At 42.2% G+C, this 24,079-nt stretch overlaps 1 long non-coding RNA gene across 3 annotated transcripts in view; it reads right to left on the bottom strand.

Annotated features, from left to right (window-relative positions):
* LOC125406910 (uncharacterized) overlaps positions 1-8,491 on the bottom strand; it is a 30,146-nt gene extending 21,655 nt beyond the window's left edge. For 2 of the 3 annotated variants that reach the window (XR_007234033.3, XR_007234049.3), the window contains exons 1-3: positions 8,232-8,491; positions 7,620-7,745; positions 2,010-2,072 (exon numbers count right to left, since the gene is read on the bottom strand). This is a non-coding gene — a long non-coding RNA (uncharacterized LOC125406910). Of the gene's footprint in view, positions 1-2,009; positions 2,073-2,464; positions 2,606-7,619; positions 7,746-8,231 lie in introns of those variants that run through there. The other variant, XR_007234048.3, reaches the window with a different exon arrangement.
* Positions 8,492-24,079: the final 15,588 nt, after the last annotated feature.

Genomic DNA, 24,079 nt, shown 5'->3' with positions numbered 1-24,079 from the left:
AGGGGGAAATGTTTGCCATGCTCTTCCCAAAGGTGTTTGTGCTAAGGACAAGATCTGGAAATGCCTTTTCCTATTTTGAAAGTGGCCTCTACACAGCATAAGCTTTCTTAGTGCAGAGGAAAAGACTGCTGTATATATATTAGAGAAGCAATGATTTATGGGTGATGTTCTCCCTGTGGTCTGGGTGGCATGGCTATGAGCATGCTATGTTAGTAGCAATAATTGTATGGTGAGAAGGGACTTTAGGGCATTAAAATCAGAGAGAGGAATGTTACTCATCAGGACATCAAAAGAAAGGCTTATCTGTTAACAAGGAAACCAAGTGAAGGTTTTCTCTAAATTCAAGCCAGAGGCCAGTTCAGTAGTATCTCCTAGTACTCCCAGTGGTATCGTCATATCCTCCAAGTACGGATCCAGAAATGGACCTTTGATGGGGCTGTATTTGGATACCTCCAGCTATACCCAGTGGCTTGGACTTGTTTTACATGACTTTTGTCAGAAGACAAGATCTTTTTTTCTATTGCCTCAACTAGTGACATTTTCCTTTTTTTTTTTTTTTTTGGATTTGAATTTCTTTTAAATTTTGTATGTGTGTTTGGATGCATGTGCCTGCATGTGTTGTATCTACCTTTTTGCTTGCCTGGCATCCTCAGAAACCAGATGTGAGCATCTGAGCCTTTGAAGCTGGAGCTACAAGTCAGGCGGTGGTGGCACCTGCCTTTAATCCCAGCACTCAAGAGGCAGAGGAAGGTGGATCTCTATGAGTTCAAGGCCAACCTGGTCTACAAGAGCTAGTTCCAGGACAGGCTCCAAAACTACAGAGAAACCCTATCTCAAAGAAAGAAAGAAAGGAAGGAAGAAAGGAAGGAAGGAAGGAAGGAAGGAAGGAAGGAAGGAAGGAAGGAAGGAAGGAAGAAAGAAAGAAAGAAAGAAAGAAAGAAAGAAAGAAAGAAAGAAAGAAAGAAACTGGAGCTACAGAACAGTTGTGAGGCACCATGTGTCTGGGAATCAAGCCTGGTCCTCTACACGAGCCATGTTCTTAAATGCTGAGTTGTCTCTCCAGCTCCCATTTTTCTCACCGATATTAGGCAATAAAAGTACTCCTCTCTCATTTACATGAGTACTATTACCAACATGTAATCAATATACAGCTTCTGCCTGCCGAGGCATTTCTCTGCAGCCCTACTTCTTAGACTTTGATCAGCCAGGGAAAGAAATCACTCCTGCGTTACCCTTTCTCTCCTTTTCAGAATGAACAGTTGAGGTATCAGTTTAGAGGGTGGCAGGTTAGAGACACAGCATAGAAGACTCAACAAAACACTTACTAGGACTTCTCAGAGGGTCTGCCTTGGGGATTTTGACTTTCCAAAGTTTGACCATCTTTTTGCCAACTTGACCAGTGGTTTATAAATTGTTTAGATGCTATAAGCTTGTTTTCTCTTACCTTCAGGTCACACTAGTGCATCCCTCATCCACTACTAAAGTAGCAGGCCTCACCAACCAGAGGGAGGGACAAAACTAAATTAGAAGTACCTCTTCTTCAATAGATCTACTCACCTCTATGAAGTTGCTTAGAAGAGAAGACTGTGTGATCCTGAGTCCATCATATATAGACTTCCATTTCCAAAACTAGCTTATTTCAAATGATTTTTATTAGTTCCCAGAAAACTGCCATATCAGATACTCTTCCTGCTTCCTAAGGTATACTGTCAATTATATGAACATGGACCTATTTGCCTTGGTCATTATAACTCACTTGTAGAATTCTGTTACACTGTTACACTGGCCATGTCAATCTGGTGGGAAGTAGACTTTATCCTATAACCAGCCGTGTCTATTAAGATGTTTAGGTATTTATTCGTATGCATATTTTGTTGTATGATGAAGTCAGTAGGAATTCCCTTGTCCTCAGAGTATACTACTCTCAGGGGTAGAGAAGTAAATATCATATGGGTAGATATTAGTAAATATCTAAATGTTATCCTTAAAGAAATTACTTTTCTACTTACCAAAATTAAGAATTCTAGCATTTTCTTTTTCATACTGGTTGGTAGAAAAATCATGCAGGCAATCTGAGTCACAGAAGAAAACAGAAGATTAAGATATTTTCAATTTAAAATGGGCCTACAGGGTAATTTACCCCATCATATATGGAGGAACATCTGTGGGGTTATTGTTGACATAATTAGTTAAGATGGGGTGATACTAGCCACATATGCACATTTATAATCACAGCACTTAAGAGGCCAGAAGCAGGAGAATCTAGAATTTGAGGCCATCTTCCCTATAGGCCAGGCTGGCCTCACTTTACCGTGTATCTCAGGCTAGAATCAAACTCTTGGCAAATCTTTCTGTACCAGTCTCCCAGTCGCTGGAATTACATGTGAGCTGGTATATGTGATCTTTCATTTATTCAGTTATTTTGTTGCTATGTTGAACTAAACATGTGATGCAAACGCCTTACCACTGAGCCATATCTCAGGCCATGACAGGTGTTCCATAAAAACAGAAAAAGCTGGATACATGGCATACACCTGTAGTCCCAGCTCCTTGAAACACTGAAGCAGGAGAATTAGCTGATCTCAGGGGCTTAATAAAGGCCAGTCTAAAAAAAATAATATGACCCTGTTTCAAAACAAACAAGCCAACATACAGAGACAGACAGACAGAAGTGATGAGGGAAGGAGATACTTGGGGGTTACAAATGCAAGTCAAAGACCAAAGATTTGCAGCTAATCAGAGCCAGTTAAACGCAAAGGAACCCCAATACAGGTTTTTGATATTCCTATTGTAAACCCAATACAGGTTTAGAATAATCCTGTAAACACCCTAAGAACTTTCTGGGAGAGCAGATGCTGGCTATTGAACTCAGACCTTCATGAATGCTAAGCATATTTGTGCTCCACCACTGAACTACATCCTCAGGCCTAGAACCTGAGACAATAAACTTCCAGTCAATGGCATTTGGGTATGGTAGCCCTAGGAACTCGGTGCAACTCATTTTAAGTTCCACTCTTCGTTCTTTTATGTTCCCAGCCTGACTCCAATGTATCTAAGACAAACTTGTTTTTTTTATATGTTTTTTCTTAGAGATTTCTGACTTATAAATCTAATTTTCAATAGTTTAGAGAAAGAACTTGCTGAGTGTGGTGGTACATGCCTTTATCTCTATGCCTTTGAGGGTAGCCTTGCATACAAAGTGAGTTCAAAGACAGCCAGGGCTGTTACACAGAGAGAAAAATCCTGCCTAGAGAGAGAGAAAAAGAGAGAGAGCTCAACCTCTTTAAAAAATAAACCTACTTCCATTCTCTTGACTGTTCTTCTGATGCTCTAATGACATTTAAAAGTGGAAACTACTCTTGCTTAAGTCCTCCCCTTCTTCTCATTTCCCTCTACCTCTATATTGATTGTAGATCCTCAATTGAGTCTTTTATTTCACTTGTTTTAGAGGCATCTGAATAAATGTACCTACTAAGGTTTACATTTTAGTAAATTTTAAGAGAGTTTGGTAGAAGTTGATAGTTTCTTTCCCACTAACAAATCACAGTTAAACTTCAGTAAAAGACTTTCTTAATTCATTTGGGGACTGGGTATCACTTCAGATCAGGCCAGATTCAAATTCATGATCCTTGTGCCTTATACAGGAGTAGGCTGTCACACCAAGCTAGATGTCTTTCATTTTAATTGAATAAGTGACTGTCTAGAATAAAGATTGCATTTCCAGGACTGGAGAGATGGCTCAGTGTTAAGAGCATTGCTGGCTCTTCCAAAGGTACTGAGTTCAATTCCCATGGTGGCTCACAACCATCTGTAGTGAGGTCTGGTGCCCTCTTCGGGCCTGCAGGCATACATGCAGACAGAATATGATTTACATAATAAATAAATAAATAAATAAATATTTAAAAATAAATAAATAAATGTGTAAAGAATACTAAAAAAAAAAAAAAAAAAAGATTGCCTTTCCAATTTGTCCTTAGGCAAAAAGTGACCACATATTTTAAAAGTTTTTAAAATTGTGTATGTGTGTGTGTGTGTGTGTGTGTGTGTGTGTGTGTACCAAAGTGTTTATGTGGAGGTCAGAAAACAACTTGAAGAAATCCATTCTCTACTTCCATGTGTGGGTTCTGGGAATCAAACTCAGATGAACTGGCTTGGTGACAAGGACCTTTATTGGCTAAGCCACTTTGCTGATCCACATACTAAGTTTTTATCAAAACACATATGCATTAGAGGTGTAAATTTTAGGAAGTTTTGTGAACAGTACAGATCATGCCTTTCTTCTTTCCTTTGTACTTCTCTCTCTGGTCCATGGGATCTCCACACAGTTTGCTTGGCCACATGAGTTCCTTCAGTTAATGAAACATGAGTATGTAGGGCAGATAGCACACATACTTAGGCCTTCCCTAAGTGGGACCTGGGAAATCAGCTCAGAGGCAGACTGCTTGTCTAGCAAGCGTAGGGTGATTCCTGGCACAACGTAGAGAGACCATCTGAATTTTTCTGAGGTGGTCTCTAGTGTGTTTTCTTTTCTACCATGAAGAAACCAAACCTTGCAATAATTGCTGTTTTATTCTGGGTCTTTGAATGGGAGATATATAGAACTGATTTAAATTTGACTTGTATCTGGAATACAGCCAAAGTAGCCACGTCCCCATTCCTGACAGCTTCCAATTTCTAGTTAGTGAGATGGCACAAGCCAACAAAAAGCTGTTTAGACAGCACGAATTCGTAAGGGTAATTCTTAGGAGCTGAACACTAGAGTTTTTCATTTTTTTGCTATGTATTTCTATTTATCAGTAACAAATAATGCTATTATAATACTCATGTACCAATTTGTTTTTAAAGATTTATGTATTTTATGAATATGGGTGTTTTGTCTGTTTGTACATTGTACATCTGAATGCCAGAGGAGAGGATCAAATAATTATAAGCTGCTATGTGGGTGGTGGTATAACTCAGGACCTTTGGAAGAGCAGAAATTCTTAAACACTGAGCCATCTTTCTAGCCCATACCAATTTGGTTTTTTGTTTGTATTTTATTTTTTTCATAAAGGGTTTCTCTGTGTAGACCTGGTTGTCCTAGAACTACCTCTGTGTACCAGTCTGGCATCGAACTTCACTGAGATCTACCTGCTTCTTCCTCCCAAATTCTGGAACTAAAGGAGTATGTTACCACTGACCGCTCATACTAATTTGTTTTAGTTTTTTCCTTTTGTTCCTGGGGCTTGAACCCATGGCCTCTTGTGTGCTAGGCAAGTGCCCTACAACTGACATATTTCCCCAGAAATAACTCATGTACCAAATTTGGAGTGGACATATGTTTTATATTCTTTGCTATATACCTAGGAATGGAATTTCTGTGTTGTGTGATAACTGAATTTTTAAAGGACTATTCCATAGTTCTACAAAGAGGCTTTGTAAAACCACTTAAAATAATTTTGCATTTCCAACAGTAGAGAACCAACTCCACCCTTACCAAAACTTTCTCTTTCAGACATCCTTGTAAGTTTGATGTGGAATCTTACTAATATTTTGATTTGCACTTTCTTAATGACTATGTGACCAACTTCCCATGTTCTCACTGCTATTTGTAAATAAAGAAATATCTCTTCATCTCCTTCCCCTAATCGTTCCCAACCCCCTCCCCCTTCAAGTGCTCTACTACAGAGCTATATCCTCAGTATTCACTTTTCTTTTTAAATTTTGAGACAGGGTCTCAGTAGCTCAGGAAGGCCTTGAACTTGTGATCTTCCTGCCTCAACCTCCCAGTAACTGGAATTACACACTTTTCCTGGCATCTTTTCTCATTTTAAATGGTGTTGTCTTTCTTGTTGGGCTTTGGGTTATTCATATATCCAAAGTAGATCATAAGAGTCATAGTTTGCAAATTGTTTTCCCAATCTATATTGTCGTCTTTAAAAAAAAAAACTTTTTTAGATTTGCTGTGCATGAGTGTTTTGCCTACATGTATAATACAGGTGTAACTGGTGCCCACAGAGGTCAGAAGAGGTCATCAGATTCCCTGGAACTGAACAGATGGTTATAACCACTATATTGGTGTTTAGAACCAAACCTGAGTCTTTAGCAAGAGTAGCAAGAGTTTTTGGGGGTGTATTTTTGGGGGGTGAGATAGGGTCTCTCTATGAAACACTGGCCTTCCTGGAACTCACTCTGTAGACCAGTCTGACCTTGAATTCACAGAGCTCTGCCTGACTCTACCTTCTGAGTCCTGAGTTTAAAGGGTGCACCACCCTACCCAGCATAGCAAGAGCTCTTAACCACTGAACCATCTCTCCAGCCCCCTGGTATTATCTTCTCATTTGTTTTTACACATAGACTCATTATGTAACCCAGGCTATTTCCCAATTTGAGATCTTCTTGCCTTGGCCTCCTGAGTTCTGGGATTACAAAACACACCACTGCACCTGAGACATTTTACTTTCTTGACAATGTTTATATTAGTCTGTGAGGGCAACCATATCAAAGTACCACAGATTGGATCTGACCTCATTGGGGAGTAAATTTTTTTGTTTTTTTTTATTGTTATTTGTTTAAATATTTTCGTTATTTTATGTGCATTGGTGTTTTGCCTACATGTATGTCTTTGTGAGGGTGTTGGGTTCCCTAGAACTGGAGTAACAGACAGTTGTGAGCTGCCATGTGGATGCTAGGAATTGAACCTGGTTAAGAACAGTGTTCTTAACTGCTGAGCCATCTCTACAGTCCATTCGTTTGTTTTTTGAGACCAAGTTTCATGTAGCCTAGCCTGGCCTGAAACTCACTATATACATACATATATACATACATACATACATACATACACACACACATATATATATAGTGTGTGTGCATATGTGTATGTGTGTGTGTGTGTGTGTGTAGCCAAGAATAGCCTTGAATTTATGATTTTCCTACCTCTACCCCCCAAGTGCTAGGATTATAGATATATGCCATCATACTAATCTGTGTTTGAAAGGAACCTAATTCAATCCATAACACTCTACCCCCAGACTTATAAATTCATGTGTATAAATACATATATATATATATATATATATATGTATATAATTTTGACACCCCCCAAATTCTTATCCCATGTCCATGTCAAACTCTAAATCCAAAATACAGGTAGACAGTATGATGCCAGAATACTGTAATTCAAGCATATGGGATAGTTGAGGCAGAATTACTTGTGCCTTGGGATTTGAGACACCTCCTCCAGGGCCTGGAAGTAGGAGGAAGGAAACCAACTAAAAGCCTCAAAAGAAAACAAAAATTAGAAAACTAACAAAGTTTGTTAGCAATCTTGAAAATCTGAAATGCTCCTAAAGTTCTGGAACACCACTATGATGCAATCAAAGAAAATTTTCACATGCATGAACCTTTTTGCATAAAATTACTAAAAATACTTTAATTACCTTTAGGCTATTGATTTCCAAATACAATAAAGATTTTTTTTTTCAGGAAAAACGAATGCCCTTTAAGATATTTATAAGCTACAGCTCAGTTAGACTTTAAAGCTCAAATGAGAAATATCTTATGAGTTTTCGTGAATAAGTTGACTGGAAACCCAAGGAATGATATCTTTTAACAAGCTTGCCTGACAGGTATCTAGTCACCTTGTTCAGCAGCCTATCCTCTAAGGATTAATAGTCGTGTTGAGTACTGAAGAGGGTGGAGCTGACAGCAGGTTCTGGAGCTATACTGATCCAGCTGCAACGCTGGGAAGGAAATAAGCAAAGAACCTGAGTAGGGAGAAATGAAATCGGTAAGTGACTGAAAAATAATACAGAGAGTAAAATGTGAACGGGATTATACGGGAGCAAAAAATTACAATGGTGGGAGGCGAATCTGAAGAAATCTGGTAAGTCTTGTTCAACTCTTGTCATCTCAAAGGCATATTAAGTTATCTTAATGAACCCTTGGAGGCGAGAACCAAATATATTTCACACCACCGTTAGTATTTGGGAGCTGCTTAAATCTACGATCTTCACTCTTTGCATGGCCCCGACTAAAGAAAGCCTACTGCGATTTAGCACAAAACTGGGAAGCCTGAAATCAGGCAGCAGCAGCAGCCTGGTGGCTTCGCCTTGGTGCTTGGTGCTTTCGGCACGTTGCTGGCACTGCCCGTGGGAATTAGTTCCCGCCCATGCCCATGTCCCTGGCACAATCGCTACAGAAAAGTGATGTGCCATGTGCCCCACGGACAACCCAGGGGCCCAGAGCACTACCTTCCAGGGCCACAAGTCAACGTGCCCTAGACAAACGATGCCCAGGCCACTCTAGCGACAATCACAGAGCCGCTCCTTCAGGCGGCGACCGGTAACGGTCCCGGTCGGGGAGGGGGGCGACTCTAAAGTCTGGAGAGGGGTTCCGCTCCGCGCATCTCGGAGTCCTTCCTGAGGCTGAGGGAGAACCTCCGCGGGTCCGCTTGCTCCTCTCCAAGGCCGCCCTGGGCTTCCCTCGGGTAGACTCCGGACTCGGTGTGTGAGGAGCCCGCGTCACGTGTGGACGCTCCTCAATGCGACTCCGCCTCTGAGCCCGGTTAACACCGTTGCCTGGAGCCACCGGCTTCCCGCCTATAGCCTGTGAGGAATCCCGCCCACCGCGTGAAACTGTGGGACCGGTGAGCGCGAGGGGAGGAGCTTGGTACACGGAGAGCCGAGCCTGGGTGTGGAGCAAAAGATTGAGGGCGGGGCTTGGAGCGCGGGAGGCGGAGCTCCGGTGTGGAGCAAGAGACTAGGGGCGGGGCTTGGCGCGCGGGAGGCGGAGCCCTGGCGTGGAGCAAGATGCTGGGGGCGGGCCTTTGAAGGCGGGAGGCGGAGTCCGAGTGTCTAGGAGGGATCTTGGCGCTCCCTGCTGGACAGTCGACTTGGTCTGTGCTCCAACTAGCTAGTCGCTCGCTGGTGGTGGCTGGGGCAGTCAGATTAAAGAGACACCTCCCGACTAAATGATAGCTTCTCAAAGTAAATTATTAAGTCAATTAGAAAACCCTATCAGCAAGCTTTCAAGCCTCGTTGGGCTAAAATGCATTGGTTCATCCTGCACGTGAATGGCTCTTTTATAATTTAGAGGGTATACATGATTTTAATATTCTTAAATTTGTGTTGGTCTTTTAAAACCTTTTTATATGTATTTTTTATGTGTATAGGTGTTTTGTCTTCATGCATATTTGTGCACCACGTGCATGCAGTTCCCAGAAAACCAAAAGAGGGCGTTGGGTACCCTGGAACTGGAGTTAAAGATAGGAGCCCCCACCACGTGGAGGACAGTAATAGAACCCAGGTCCTCCTGCTAAGCAGCTATTGCTCTTAACTGCTGAACCACATCTCCAGTCACCTTGCATAGGTCTCCTGGAAAATATTGTTTCGTTGATTTATGCAGGCCTTCTATACACTGCCATATTTCATTTGATAAAATTTTAAAATCCCATTCATTAACACTGCCACCTATTACGTATTGATTGGTAAGGTGTCAAATTCACCAAGTAGCTAACAAAAGGTTTTCAAAATACATTTTCTGAAAGCTCACGCTTGTCATTGGCAACAAACATTATCAGTCATTGTGCTTGCCATAACAAGATCATTGTTGAGAAAATATTGACCAGTGTTGAAGCAAGAATTATCATAGATTGTCAGTTTGGTTTTCAAGTTAAAATGGTGCTCAGAGAGAAAAGCAGTATTATTGACAGATTTTTATTATGTTATCATTAAATTTGAATTGGTTAGCTAACTGTTCACTGTACTTTATTATTGTTTGGGGGAGATTCCTGTGAAGAATTTCTCTAAAATACTTGACACATATTCTAGAATTACAATCTTGATTTAAACAGAATGAACCCATTCCTTCTTTCAAAAAAATGATATAACACAAAGGGGTCTTATTAAGTAGATATGGAGCAGAACAAAGAATTGCTGCTAGGCATGATCATGCGAGCCTGTAATCGCAGCCCTTGGGAGAGAGATGGAGACCCTGATGATAATAACAGCAATAGTAATAAGTTTGGATAGTGCTATATAATTTGACTTGAGGCTGGTTCTATAAGGCTTCATACTATTTTCATTAAGAAACTGCTGTTAGCCGGGTATGTGGCACATGCCTTTAATTCCAGGACTCAGAAGGCAGAGGCAGGTGAATCTCTAAATCTGAGGGCAGCCTGGTCTACAGAGCAAGTTCCAGGACAGCCAGGACCACACAGAGAAACTCTGTCTCAAAAAATAATAATAATAATAATAATAAGAGAGAAAGAGAGGGAGGGAGGGAGGGAGGGAGAGAGGGACGGAAGGAAGGAGGGAAGGAGGAAGGGAGGGAGGGAGGGAGGAAGAAGGATACTGCTGTTGCATCCCTGAACACTGAGACAAATACCCCTAGTGATGTTTTGATGCCAGTTGTGAGCCAAGATTAGACCTTACCACCACTGGGACCCTAAACAGCTTCTTCTAGAGACGACCACATTCATCTGTCTGATTGGCAGAGAGTGTTCTAGCTACAGGAGAGTGGGAATTGGAGTTTTTACTCTCGCAGTAAGGAGGCAGAACTCACAATGGATTTCTGCACAGACAGAGGAAGGCTACTTCAGAGGTGAGCATAAGCACCAAGAGACATGCTCAGCATTATTAGCTGCTGGAGGGATGCAATCAAAATCACCGTGGTGATGTCTCTGGAGTTTTAGGGCAAGAACTCTGAGAACCCCAGTCGACTAGGCTTAGCTGTCTGCCGCACCGCACCAATTACAGAGATGCATAGTGGTGACAGGCAGGGAAGGGTTAAGCAATGTGGCTGTGCTGGGAGGGTCAGTGACCACAAGTCCTTCATCATGGCACTGATATGGCTTTAGCTTGGTCAGCATGTCACCTGCTTGGTCCTTATCTCTGTGGTCTGGTTGGCCGTTTTCTGAGCTCTGCTTCTACGTGGCAGGCAGAAGCTCCCACTGCTGAGGGGACAGTCTGTCTTTGAGGTGCTGCTATTCCTGGAATCCAAGATAACTACAGATTTAAAACATTGTTTGGAGACAGTCAGGCATCCTTTTGGGATCCAGAATAGGACATCATGAAAGCTATGACAAGATGCCTCCGTTTCTCTTCTCTCTGAACTGTTGGAAATAGGTTAGCTAACCTTGGTTTTTAAACAAGCAGTTCTTTAATAATTAGCGTAGTTGATGTTGACTTATAATACATGTGATGACATATCCAGAGAGTAAGGGAGACAGATACAAATGGAGGTAGTGATTCTGGGTCTTTATTGCCTTGGGAGCCCAAATGATGAGTCAATATTTTATAGCAAAAGCAATGTCTAGGTACCTGTGGCTCTAATAATTTACTTAAATATTAATTACATTCACCAAGGTTCATCAAGTAAATTGCTTGCTAATATTTTATTTATTTATTTATTTATTTAGAGACAAGGTCTGTGTGTAACCCTCGCTGTCCTAGATCTCCTTAAGTAGATCAGGCTGGCCTTAAACTCAGAGAACCACCTGCCTCTTCCTCTAGAGTCCTGGGACTGAAGGCATGAGCCACCATGCCTGCCCTTCAAAATACATTTTTAAAGAAAAATAAACTGGGCATGCTGGCACAGGCCTGTAATTCTCACACAGAGAAGGCTGAGTTGGGAAGATTTCAAGTTCAAGGTCAGCTTGGACTGTAGAATAAAAGATGCTTCCCCTGGGGAGTTAATTCTATGCTATGTTAATTACACCTCAATACATTGGGTTTTTTTCTTTGTTTTGAAGGTTTCTGGATAGCTGCTAATAAATACAGATGTTGACTGTAATGATTGTGGCTGCTGTTTGTTGGCAGGATTGATTCCAATTCTTTTCTTTTCTTTTCTTTTCTTTTTTAAAAAAGACAGGGTTTCTCTGTAGCTTTGGAGTCTGTCCTGGAACTCGCTCTGTAGACCAGGGGGCCTCAAACACACACCTCTGCCTCTTGAGTGCTGGTTGATTCTAATTCTTACTGGAGGATTGCAAGACAAGTGCAGATACGAAAACCAAAGAACTACACAGATAAGTTGTAAAATCCTTAAGGTTTCAAGCACTGGTGTTAAACAGTCTAAATCGTTAGAGTGAGCTTTTGGGATTCAATCAGGAACTTCCAGTAAGGGACACTGCACCCTGGCTCTGTGAGGTTAGCACAGCTCAGGTCATACAGTTAAATTGGTTGAGCACATTTTTTACTTTGAAAACTACCAACTAAACCAGCCAGGCTCATCTTCTGGGCCTTGGGTTTTCCACCCTCACAGCCCTCTACCCATCCACGATCTGCTGGAGAGGTGAAGAAATGGAGCCTGCGAAACCACAGCCTCAGGATCCCCATGACTTGGGGCAACAGCAAGATATCTCACCGGAGTTTTCCTGAGGGTTCAATGATGATTGTGTGCCAGAGGCCTTGAACCAGACCAGTAACTCATTGCAGTGATGGGCAGGTGGGGCTAATTGGACAAAAGAGTACAATGAAGGACACACCTTAACTCTCAATACCACTACAAGAACGAAGAGGTGTTGAGGGGACGGAGGAACAGAGATGGGGTTTTTGTTTGTTTGCTTGCTTGCTTGCTTGCTTTCTTGCTTTATTTTGTTTCTAATTAATTTGGGAGGGGGTTCCTTTTTGAAAGCTACAGTGATGAGGGGCTAATATGGAGGGATGGGAAGGTGAGCAGGATTGGGATGCATGATGTGAAATTCCCAAAGAATCATGTTATTAAAGAAAGAAAGAAAATTACCAGTTAGAAGCAGCTGATCGCAAATGTGTACTGTTTTGAAATGTGTGCTCTATAGTCCACTAGAATAAGTGTTTTATTTTTGTCCCTTCAATTGTATGATTGAAAGGGTTTTTTGTTGTTCCTGGTGGGTTGTTGCTTTGTGGGTTGGTAGAGTGCTTGCTCTGCATATGTAAGGTCCTGGATTCCGTCCCAGCACTGAAGAAAAACAGATGGATTTGCAAACTTGTTCTTGAACTTTGGTACTGCTTATTAAATGTGTTTAAATATATGCTATATAAAACAATTTAAACACAAGACTTATTTCAAAGAAAAGGTAAATTGGCTCTATTTGAAAAGGAACTTAGAAAGAAACTTAATAGCCCATTTCCCTTTGGTCTCGTTCTAACTTCTTCTTAGACATGCTCATCCTAGTTTCTTTCTGCTGCTGTGATAGTGCTCTGGCCAAAATCAGCTTCGGGAAGTGCGGGGCGCATCCTGACCTGCAGGAATGAACGCCACCAAAAACGAGAATTCCTTCTCTGGTCACATCTTTATTTGGAGCCCTTCGATTGAGGAAAATTGGGGGAAGGGAAGATAGAGCAGGGACGAGAGAAAGCTTAGAGAGAGAGCATTGGGCCCCGAGGCAGCTGCTTTTAAACGGTGGAGAGGCTTGAACGCTGTCCTGATTGGTTAATGCCATTCTGCTGTTCTGAGCATGTGCAGGCAAGGGTGCAGGCAAGGGTGCTCAGCCCCACATGGCTACCTCCAAACTGCAGGACCACCTGTGCCTCCAGGTGGCTCCCAACAGGGAAGAAACGGTTTATTTGGCTTATGTATCTAGGCCACAGTCCGTCACAGGGCAGGACCGCAGGGCAGGAACCTGGAGGTAGGAACCATGGAGGAGCTCATGTTCAGACACCTTCCATATACCCCCCAGGACCACCTGCCCAGGGAATGGTACCACCCACAGCGGGCTGAGCTCTCTCCTGTATCCGTTAAGATAATGAAAACAATCTCTCATGTGCATGTCCACAGACCAATTCTATAAAGCTAATTACTCAGTTAAGACTTTTTTTGGGAGATCATACTAGGCTGTGCCAAGTTGACAGTTAACACTAACTAGAACAATACTTCTTTTTTCACAGTGTCAAATGTTGGTGTTTCAGGCCTGACTGGTTCAGTAAAAATATTCCATAGCCATGCATGGTAGTGCACACCTTCAATCCAAGCACTTGGAAGGCAGAGGCAAGGGGATCTCTCTCTGTGAGTTTGAGGCCAGCCTGGTGTACAGAGCAAGTTCCAGGACAGCAAGGACTATATTGAGAGAAGAAAAAGAGAGAGAGAGAGAGAGAGAGAGAGAGAGAGAGAGAACTATATGATGAAAGCATTGCTTCCTTCAATAGCATTTTGAATCTAAAAACTGGTAGTCATTTGTATTAAAATTTTTTTGTTATATTCTAGTAACTAACATTAAGATTTTGTGTCTAAACCGCTTAGCAATGTCTTTTATTTTTAATTATTTTAGGAATATATTTCAGTTTGACACAAACCATTTGGATTATCATCCAAATAAAAATCAGAATGTTTTATGCCAGGTCTAATGGCTTGTGCCTTTAGTCCCGGCACTCAGGAGGAGAATCAGGCAAATAGATATCTATGAATTCGAGGTCACATAGCAAGTTCCAGGCTATCTAGAGCTGTAGAGACCTTATCTCAGAAAATCAAAACATACAGACACATTTCATGTCATCACATAGCACTTGCCTTCCTTTCTTCTTTCCTTTTTTTTCCAGGACAAGGTTTCTCTGTGTAGCTCTGGCTGTCCTGGAACTCACTCTATAGACCAGACTGGCCTTGAACTCACAGAGATCGCTGGCCTCTGCCTCCTAAGTGCTGGAATCAAAATCTTGCACCACCACCTGGCCACTTGCCTTTTCTTTGTGGAAGGTATTGTTATTGCTTTAAATTTGTTTCCCATTTTACTGGGAGGAAAAAAAAAAGGTGACTTGCAACCACCAAACTAGTTTAACAACAAGTCTTTTGAAAAAGCAGCACAATGCTGTAGTCCTGTAATGTTAGCACCCTGGAAGCAGAGACAGGAGGATCACAGCAAGTTCAAAGCTAATCCTCACTACATAGCAAGTTTCAAGCCAGCCAGGGATATATAGGTAGGCTGTGTCCCAAAACAAACAAACCGAAAAACTGGCTTAAAAAGTCTCTAGTGTTATAATTGGGGTGTTTTTTCTATCAGCCAAGAACCATCAAGTTGAATAAAATGCAGTAATTAGAAAGTTTAGAATTGGCAGCAGCCCACTTATCAGGATATATAACTTTGTAACCAGAATACTAACAGAAAATAAGTGGTCCTCGGAAGATTGCTTGGATCGCCCCAAGAGTCTGTCCTGCTGGCTACTGCTGGCTGCTCCACCAGACAGAGAAATCACACAAGAATCACTGGTTAGAAACAAGGCCTGCTTAGGACCTAAGACTGAGAAAACGGTGTGCTCTGGGTGTTTCAGGTACAAACTGAGTGGGGAGCCCTGAGGGCACAGGGGTACTCGCTGAAGAAAAGTATCCCTGGAAGTAGCTAAGCACTGTTTTATATCCTTAGGTAGGGATGAAAGTATGGATACCTGTTGGCACAGCAACCAAGCTAGGGCATTTCCCTTTCTTGCCGACGTCTGTTTCAGCTCCATTTGCCTAAGGAAAATCACTTATGGACCAACACAGCTTTGCTATAAGGGAAGTCCTCTGTTTACCACTCATCTATTTCTAATAATACACATTTCAGAGCAAAGCAGCCTGTGTGCATCCTTGGTAATTTGACATTTTCACTGTGTTTCCTTTTAGCTCCTGTACTTTCAAGGAATTGCCATAAATGGTAGCCTTGTGTGGGGGGCAGGCTGGGAAGACCTCAAAGATAGAGACCAGATAGAAACCTCTGCCCCGTATGCCCTGTCTCCATGAAAGAAAGAATTCAGAGATGACACAAAGTAAGGAATTGGGAGGAAGTTGGTTACAGGACAAAAGCGCCCACTCCAGGAGTGGATCAAGGTTCTCAAATGAGTTGCATCTTGGAGTTTGGGGTCAATCACCTTATAGGAAAATTTTAATCAGGGATAGCGGCAGGTAGGGAGAGGGGGGAGAGTGGGGGAGTGGAAGACAGAGAGCGGGGATTATTTGTGAGTTGGAGTGAAGGAAAGGAGGAAAAATCCAGGAATGGGTTGGGATGCCCTGCTGTCAAGTGTATGATAGGAATTACAAATTGTACAAGACGAAGGCTATACACATGCAATCTGAATAAAGCGGAAAACAATAAGCAGCCATCTCAGTCAGCCTTGCAGGTCTGAGTGGTCGAATTATAATGTGCCAACTACATCAGCCTCGGGCCCCTTGTCTTTCCCAGCACCTATCTATCCATCCCATTAAGTCAGTGTGACATTTTGATTTCGAAGAGCCTACAGCAGTACTGTTGCAAATGTCCGACGGTGGCATAAACTCTCTCTGAGGCTGAGCTGAGTGCGCAGATTCTGTTCTCTTTGTAGGGCCTGAAAAAGCATCCCCAGTGCTCCGCATGTGTCAGTTTCAGGCCCCTGCTGCCTGAGTGTCAGAGCGTATGAACTTCGAACCCAATCATGACTTTGATGCTGAGTGGGAGAAGAATTTTTCAAAAGAGGCAGATTTTAAACCAGGACAAATCTCAAGGAAACCTGTCACGTAATGGTTTTGGCAGGATCCTCCTCCAGCTTCCTAGGGTGTGAGCTACAGTAAACATAGCATTGAAGGCATGCACGCGGTGTTGGCTGCAGACCTCAGTTTCTCCCCATGACACCTCGAGAGTGTGCATGCTGTATCCTCAGTGGAGCTCTGTGGAGAATCACTCTCTATACGCAAGACTGTATTTGCTTTCCTTTATTTAAAGCAGACTAGCGTCTTTAGGGAGACACCGTACTTTAGCCAAGTTGTTTCTCTAAGTACAAGGTATATACTCATTTGTAGAGTCATGTTTTGTGAAATTTTGTTTCTCGTTGCAAAGTAATAGTTACCTGTAGCAGAACATCTTAATTAAATGCAGCTAAACGGCACCAAAATATGCAGTTAAGAGTGAGTACTGCTGAGCCATCTTTCAGGCCGTTTCATTTTTTAAAGATATATTTATCATGTATTTTTAATGTTTAAGAGTATTTTCCCTGTGTTTGTGCTTATGCACGTGGAGTCCAGAAGTGGGTATCAGATCCTCTGCGACTGGAGTTACAGACAGCTGTGAGCTGCCATGTGGGTGCTGGGATTGACCTGGATCCTCTGGACGAACAGCCTGTACTGTTCCTGTGCTGGGCCGTCTCTCCAGTCCTATTTTGCTTTGTTTTTGAGACAGGGCCTCCTATAGACTCAAACTCAGTGTGTAGCGGGTGATCTTAAACATCTGCGCCTTCTGTCTTTGTCTCCCGAGTGCTGGGATTAGAGGCCTCCATGTCCTGCTTTAAAACCAGCTCTTTTATAAGACATATGATCATTCCCCTTTTGAACTTTCACCTTGTTTTGTTTTTAAAGATCCAATTCTGTCTCATGTGTGGGGTCCTGAGTATGTTTGAATGCTGTATGCATGCAGGTTCTGGCAAATGCCTGCAGAGGTGGCGCTGTATCCTTTGGAACTAGAGTTAAAGACGATAGTTAGCTGCCATGTGGGTGCTAGGAGCTGAAACTCGACCCTCTGCAACCCTCTGAGCATCTCTTCAACCCCCGTCTTGCTTTGCTTTATATTTTCAAGGCATACTTGCATTCAGTTTGTACAACGTAGGATTTCCTGCTGTGTCTTGATCACAGACAGGCTTGGAAAGTGTACATTAAACACCATTTTGTGTTTGCTTTAGCATACTTCACAGTGCACAAAGTACTACAGTCTGTCTTTGTGCGTATGTATGTACGTACATGTGTGTGCAGGTGCACACACCCATGCATGCATGTGTAAAGGAGAGTCAGAGGTCAGTGTCAGGCCTCTTTCTTTAACACTCTTCCCGTTATATTTTAGTGTTAAACATAATATGCCTCTTAATGATACTTGGTATAAGATCCCTGAATCATCGTCAGAGCAACAGAATCATTAACCTTCCTCTCAGTTCTAAGACTCTGCTGCCACACAGACACACAGACACACACACACAGACACACACATATTGCTTTTTTTTCCCCTGAAACTGGTACAGGGCCTCTCTGTGTTGCCCTAACTGGCCTGAAACTCACTATATAGACCAATTTGGCCTGGGATTTGCCTGCTCCTGCCTTCTGAGTGCTGGGATTAAGTACTCCACCTTATTTTTTGAGACAAGGTCTCTCTTGAGCCTGGAACTCACTGATTGGCTAGGTTGGCTGACCACTGAGTTCCCAAGACCCTCCTCTCTCTGCCTCCCAGTCCTGGGCTCACAGGCCTTGCTGCCACACACCTGGCTGCTCACATCAATGCTGAAGATCCAAGCTCACGTCCTCACTTGCATAGCGAGCGCTTCGGCCACTGATGGGGGCCAGTACTCTGCTGATTTTTCAAACCTAGTATTGATTACTGTCCAGGTCACTGTTGGCCTTATGAAATCCATGGTGCCGAAATGATTCCACTGCAGAGGGGTTTCACTGTGAGGCTCCTGCCAAGCCGCCAGGACCATCTAAGTCGTGGCTGTAATCTCATGGCTACACGAGCAAACCCACTCTGTAGGCAAAACCCACCTTTACTGTAGGCAAGCTATGTCACACGTGACACCAAGTGAACATGAAGAGGTGTGATGTGAAGGAACAGGGCCGTCTGCAATGCAACCACTTGGAAACAGTCTTCTTACTGAATTTGGCCATTTGCGCCACATTCCCACGGAGTGCCACATCCACAAGCATTTGTAGGCTACAGCTTTGTGGCCCACCAAAGGTACCCATCCATGGATCTCTTTGACTGCCAGACCTCAGTGCTGTTTTGCACAGACCTTGCTATTAATAACATTGCAGTCTTTGATTTCATGGAGAGGCCTCTCTGGGACTTATCCTGGAATTAGAGCCGTCAGCAAGTCTCCAGATGTTTCTTGATTATGAGAATACCCTGACAGCTCTTTGGCTCACAAAGATGTGTTATAAACAAGTGTCCTTCAGTCCACCAATCCAGATGTTCTTTCTCTGCCATTTGGCATGGGGTATACCCAGGATATTAAACAAGATATCTAATGGAGTATTAATGGCATTAGCAACCAGGCTATGAGAAATAACCTCCACAATTCAAAGTATTTTATGATGTCAGCATACAGCTGTGCTGTTCATGTTTTCTGTTCAAAAATCCCTCATGTTTTCCAGCTCCTTGAACTTTGCTATGCCCCTGCGCCTGCCTCCCCAGTGGTGGAATTATAAGAATGTATAACCATGCCTGGCTTATGTGTGCTGAGACACAAACCCAGGGCTTCACGCGTGCTAATCAAGCATGCCACCACAGGGCTATATTCCCAACCCTTAGCTGAATATTTTCAAGAATATTCTCTAAAAAATTGTTTACTGGGCCCCCGGTGGGTGGTTGGAGAGAGCAAGCTCAGCAGTTAAGACACTTGTGGCTCTGGCAACAGGACCCTGGTTTGGTTCTCAGAATCTGGGGACTAGGTAGCTGCTACCCATACTTCCAGTTGCAAAGGCTCCAACACCATTTTCTGACTTCTGAGGATAGTCGTCATACATGTGGCACACATACATATATGCAGTCAAAACACTTATACACAGAAAATAAAATAGATCTACAGATTTTTTAATTGTTTGAGAACCTTTACCTGTGTATACGTTAAGAACTATTACTTTGTTCTGTTTGTGTTTCTATTTTCCCCACGCTCCTTGAGTATTTGCATATTACTTGTGGATTGTGTATTTTTATTAATTTTCTTGGGGAGAGGAATGTCTTGACATTTCATTGATTTATATGGGCTCTCTATCTTCACTATCTGACGATAGAAATTTTACTATCACAAGTGCTATAAATTCTGATATTGTTTGCTCATTAGTGTTTGTCTTTCAATACACATCAATTTTAAAGTCCTGAATAGCACCAAATATATCACTTTTTTCTATCATTTTTGATATATGTTTCTGCCTCAGGAGCTCTTCGTTTTCTGAGTGTCATGAAATGTGCCTTTCTTTTTTTAATCTCCTCATTCATTTTAGTTTTAAACTTAGCCCAAACCTCTCTGCAATGTATGCTGCATTTTGTGTAGACACACTTTTATACTAATGTTTTCCTAATAACTGGCTGGTTTCCAAGTATTTTTTATCATGATCAGCCCTCTTGAACTCACAGATCTGCCTGCCTCAGTCTCCCGAGTGCAGGGATTAAAGGTGTCGCCACCTTTCAGCCCTCTTTTTATTTTTAGCCTTCCTTCCTTTTTGTTATTAAGTCCTTATATACTAGATGGTCTGTTTATTGACATGTATGTTACATTTTTCCTTGTATTAGACTTATTATTTTAGTTCATAGTCTTTATTAATTACCTATTGGGCATTGAAAAAACTTCCTTCAAATACACACACACACATATGTTACCCTTTCAAATTCTTTTTTTTTTTTTTTGAGGTGCTCAGGATTGAACGCACAGCCTTACCCATGGTAAGTGGGTAAGCCCTCCATCTACCACTGAGCTTTGTTTTCTCTCCCATCTCTCCAGCTCATGAAATGCACTTTTGAAAAATAACACATTAAGCACTTGAAAATAGACACTGTTGACACTGGATGTTACCAAGGTTCAGAAGACGCTCTAAAGAACTTCCAGGGTCCTCGGTCCTCAATGAATTGATTAGATATATATAGATATAGATACATAGATATATACTTGCAGAAGAAACAAGAACAGTTAATTAGGAAAAGTTATACTCCTGAGGAAGGAGGTAAACTAGAAGAAAGAGATAAGATGAAATCCATTCTGCCACAAAGGATTGGGGCTCTGATGACTCGTAGCCACCCATCATGGTTTATCCTAATTGAGCCCTTGGTGTAGATCCTCACACTTAGATGGCCATTTCTCCAACTCTGTGTTGTCTTTTCTATACATCAACAAGCTGATTGTGCTGGGCAGTGGTGGCACACGCCTTTAATCCCAGCACTTGAGAGGCAGAGGCAGGTGGATCTCTGTGAGTTCGAGGCCATCCTGGTCTACAGAGCTAGTTCCAGGACAGCTAGAGCTGTTACACAGAGAAGCACTGTCTCAAAAAACAAACAAACAAACAAACAAACAAAAAACCCGAGCTGATTGATATATAGAACAGGAGAGCTGTGTAGATGTGTAGATCAGAAGAGAACTGAGAAACTTTCTCTCCTAAATCTGGACAAAACTATAAAGACACCATTTCCTTTTTACCAATGTGAGTCTCTCAGTTTTTGGTTGAGTGGTGAGCAGTGGGCCTGAGTTTCCATTTACAATAATGAAGAATAGCTTCAGTGATAAATGCCCCTATGTTTATTACGTTAAGTTTGCCCATCGCTGCAACTCTACAGGGTCCACCGTGGGAAACCCCGTGGAGTTCTAGGACTACTTCCTTAGAAAAGTCCCTCCAGGGCACAGTAACCAGCTAAAGACCCAGAATGTCAAAATCAGATGAACCCATCCTAGTCATCGGAGACCACACGCCTTAACAGGGCAGCTAACACGTCAGAGGCGAGCCTCACCTGCAATACCTCACTTGTCGGAAGTTGCGCTAGACACAGCCTTCAAGGTTCCGTAGCTGGTTGTGATACGACCTGAAATAACGTAAAATTAACATTCTTTAGAGAGTGGTGACCCTGCTTACTCGCAACTGGGTCCAGGAGTTGGAAGACAGAGTTGGAGGGTATGTGAACTAATCACATACTTCTCAGTTTCCTTCTGCAGAGCACAGGGTTACCCAGATCATCCTGATGAATACATTTGTCTTTTGGAAAGCTGTCCTTCAGGGTCTATCATAGAAAACAAAATATAATTGTCCTCCAAAATGGCTCCTCAATATGCTTCCTAACTATAAAGAATAAATAGAATTTTACAGTTATAAAATCCAGTAGGTACTGTTGTGTGACAAAACTTTTCGTAGGGAAACAAAATACACATCTGCTCTCCCCAGATAGGACGCCCAGAACAGACCAAAGTACAGATGCCGGGCTGGAGAGATGGCTCAGTGGTTAAGAGCATTGCCTGCTCTTCCAAAGGTCCTGAGTTCAATTCCCGGCAACCACATGGTGGCTCACAACCATCTGTAATGAGGTCTGGTGCCCTCTTCTGGCCTGCAGACATACACACAGACAGAATCGTGTATACATAATAAATAAATAAATAAAAAAACAAAAACAAAGTACAGATGCCACCAACATCCAACTTGGTGAACCAGTGAGTTTTACTGGGGTTACTGACAGGCATACGGCTGAGGGATTGCTTACAGGAACAGAAATGTCTCTAAGACAGCTGCACCACCATAACCCACCCTCAGCATGGGCGACATCTCACAAAAGCTGGGAACCTGGAAACACTGCACAGACTCCAGGTAGCTCAACAGGCTGAAGAGTGTCCTTTCCACGTGACTCCGTGGGTCTAAACCTCTTCAAAACAGCAGTCTGGTTTCTGCCCCTTCCAGGCAGCTGGTCTGAGGTTGGCTCTTCTGGGAGTCTTCCTTGCTGCTCAGCTCCCTTCTATCTGAGAGGGACTCTCAGCTTTTATTGCTTACTATGACAGGGAAACCTCTAGTGAATCTGGTCAGCTTCAGGGACTTGTTGAGCTTGCTTGAGTTGTTTGCTTTCCTGCTTAAGGAGCTTCCTTTCAGGGAGGAATGTTTCGATCTGGGAGGAAACTGTTGCACAGCAGGTCCCAACTCACCAAGGATCAGTACATTGCCAGAAGAGAGTAAATAAAATCTCAGTACTGTCAATAGGACTCACTGAGAAAAAGATACTCACTGCCTTGGTGACAGTCCTAGCAATAAAACAAGCACAGAACTCGTCCCTAGGAAACACTAGGAAAAATTAGATTAGAGTTGGAGTTATAGATGTGTGGAGGTTTGGTGGGTGCTGGGATCTGGATGCCAGTCACCATGATTGTGCAACAAACACATTAACTATTGATTATCTCTGGCCCCTTGAGCCGCACTTTCATCTACTTTTAAAAGAACAGAGTTTTTTGTTGTTGTTGCTGTTTTAACAAATGTATGGGCAAGGGGGTCAAGGCCCATATTCTTTGTTGTTTACCCCTGAAATGTGACCACTTAACAAACCGTGTAAGTATACTTATACCTGTGTTTTACTGGAAGGAAAAAAAACTGTATCTTTTTCTGTAAAATGTTTGAATTTCTTAGGCTATTTCCCCAGGTATCATTTTATTCTTACCACACTTATTTCTCTTCTTTCTAACTACACCTCGGAGGGATTTGTTCACAGAGGAAAAAGTGTTCACAGAGGAAAAAATGTTCACAGAGGAAAAAAATGTTCAAATCCCCACATTGATCTGTACATTGGTGAATAACCTAATTACTGGAGGGCCTTTGTGATGGTGAACATTATGCTTAGAGGATAAATTTGCTGTGCTAGACTTATACAAACTGGTGTTTTTAGCTGTGTAAGCCACAAAGATATTTCTCCTACCTTGAATGTACCATCAGCTGGTACAATTCCTGGTGCAACTGGGTGTAGAAGCTTCCTCTTTGGGACCACCAGCCCTCAAATAACAACACATACTTATTAATTATGAATACTTGGCCTTAGCTTAGGCTTTTTTCTAATTAACTCTTATAACTTAATTAATCTGTTTCTATTAATCTACATTCTATCCCATGACTCGGTTGCCTTTCCTCCGTCCCCTGTGCTAGATTGTTCCACTTCCCACTGGCATCTCCCGAGCACCCAGACTCATTCCCCTCAGTTCTTCACTTCTCTCTGCCAGAAACCCTGCCTATCCTCTCCCGCCTAGCCAATGGCCATTCAGATCTTTATTACACAAATCACAGCAGCACATCTTCACACAGTGTACAAATATCCTACGACACTTTCCCCCTTTATGGAAATAATAAGGAAAAGTTTTAACTCTTACATAGTAAAACTATGTACAATAAGAACAATTACCAGATAAGAATTACATTCACAAGGTTCAGTCCATTTATATTTGCCAAATTCGGAGAAGGTACTGTATTATCTAACTTATCTTTATGAGTCCAAAGTTTTATAGCTAAACATATTCTATCATAACTTGTATTACCATCCTAAAAAGATCTTTTTAGACCTTAAGGCATTTTTATAGATACACAACTTAAGCTTCTATGTTTCTCAATCTTATAAACTTTACATCTCTTATGTAAGTTTTTTTACTGAATTAGATAACAAGGAAAACTAACTATAACTACCTAGTCTTCAACCCTATCA

Source organism: Myodes glareolus, chromosome 3 (assembly GCF_982192425.1).
Source record: "Myodes glareolus chromosome 3, mMyoGla1.1, whole genome shotgun sequence".
Classification (NCBI taxonomy): Eukaryota; Metazoa; Chordata; class Mammalia; order Rodentia; family Cricetidae; genus Myodes; species Myodes glareolus.
Note: the sequence above shows the minus strand (reverse complement) of the source record. Positions and strands in the feature narration are given on the sequence as shown.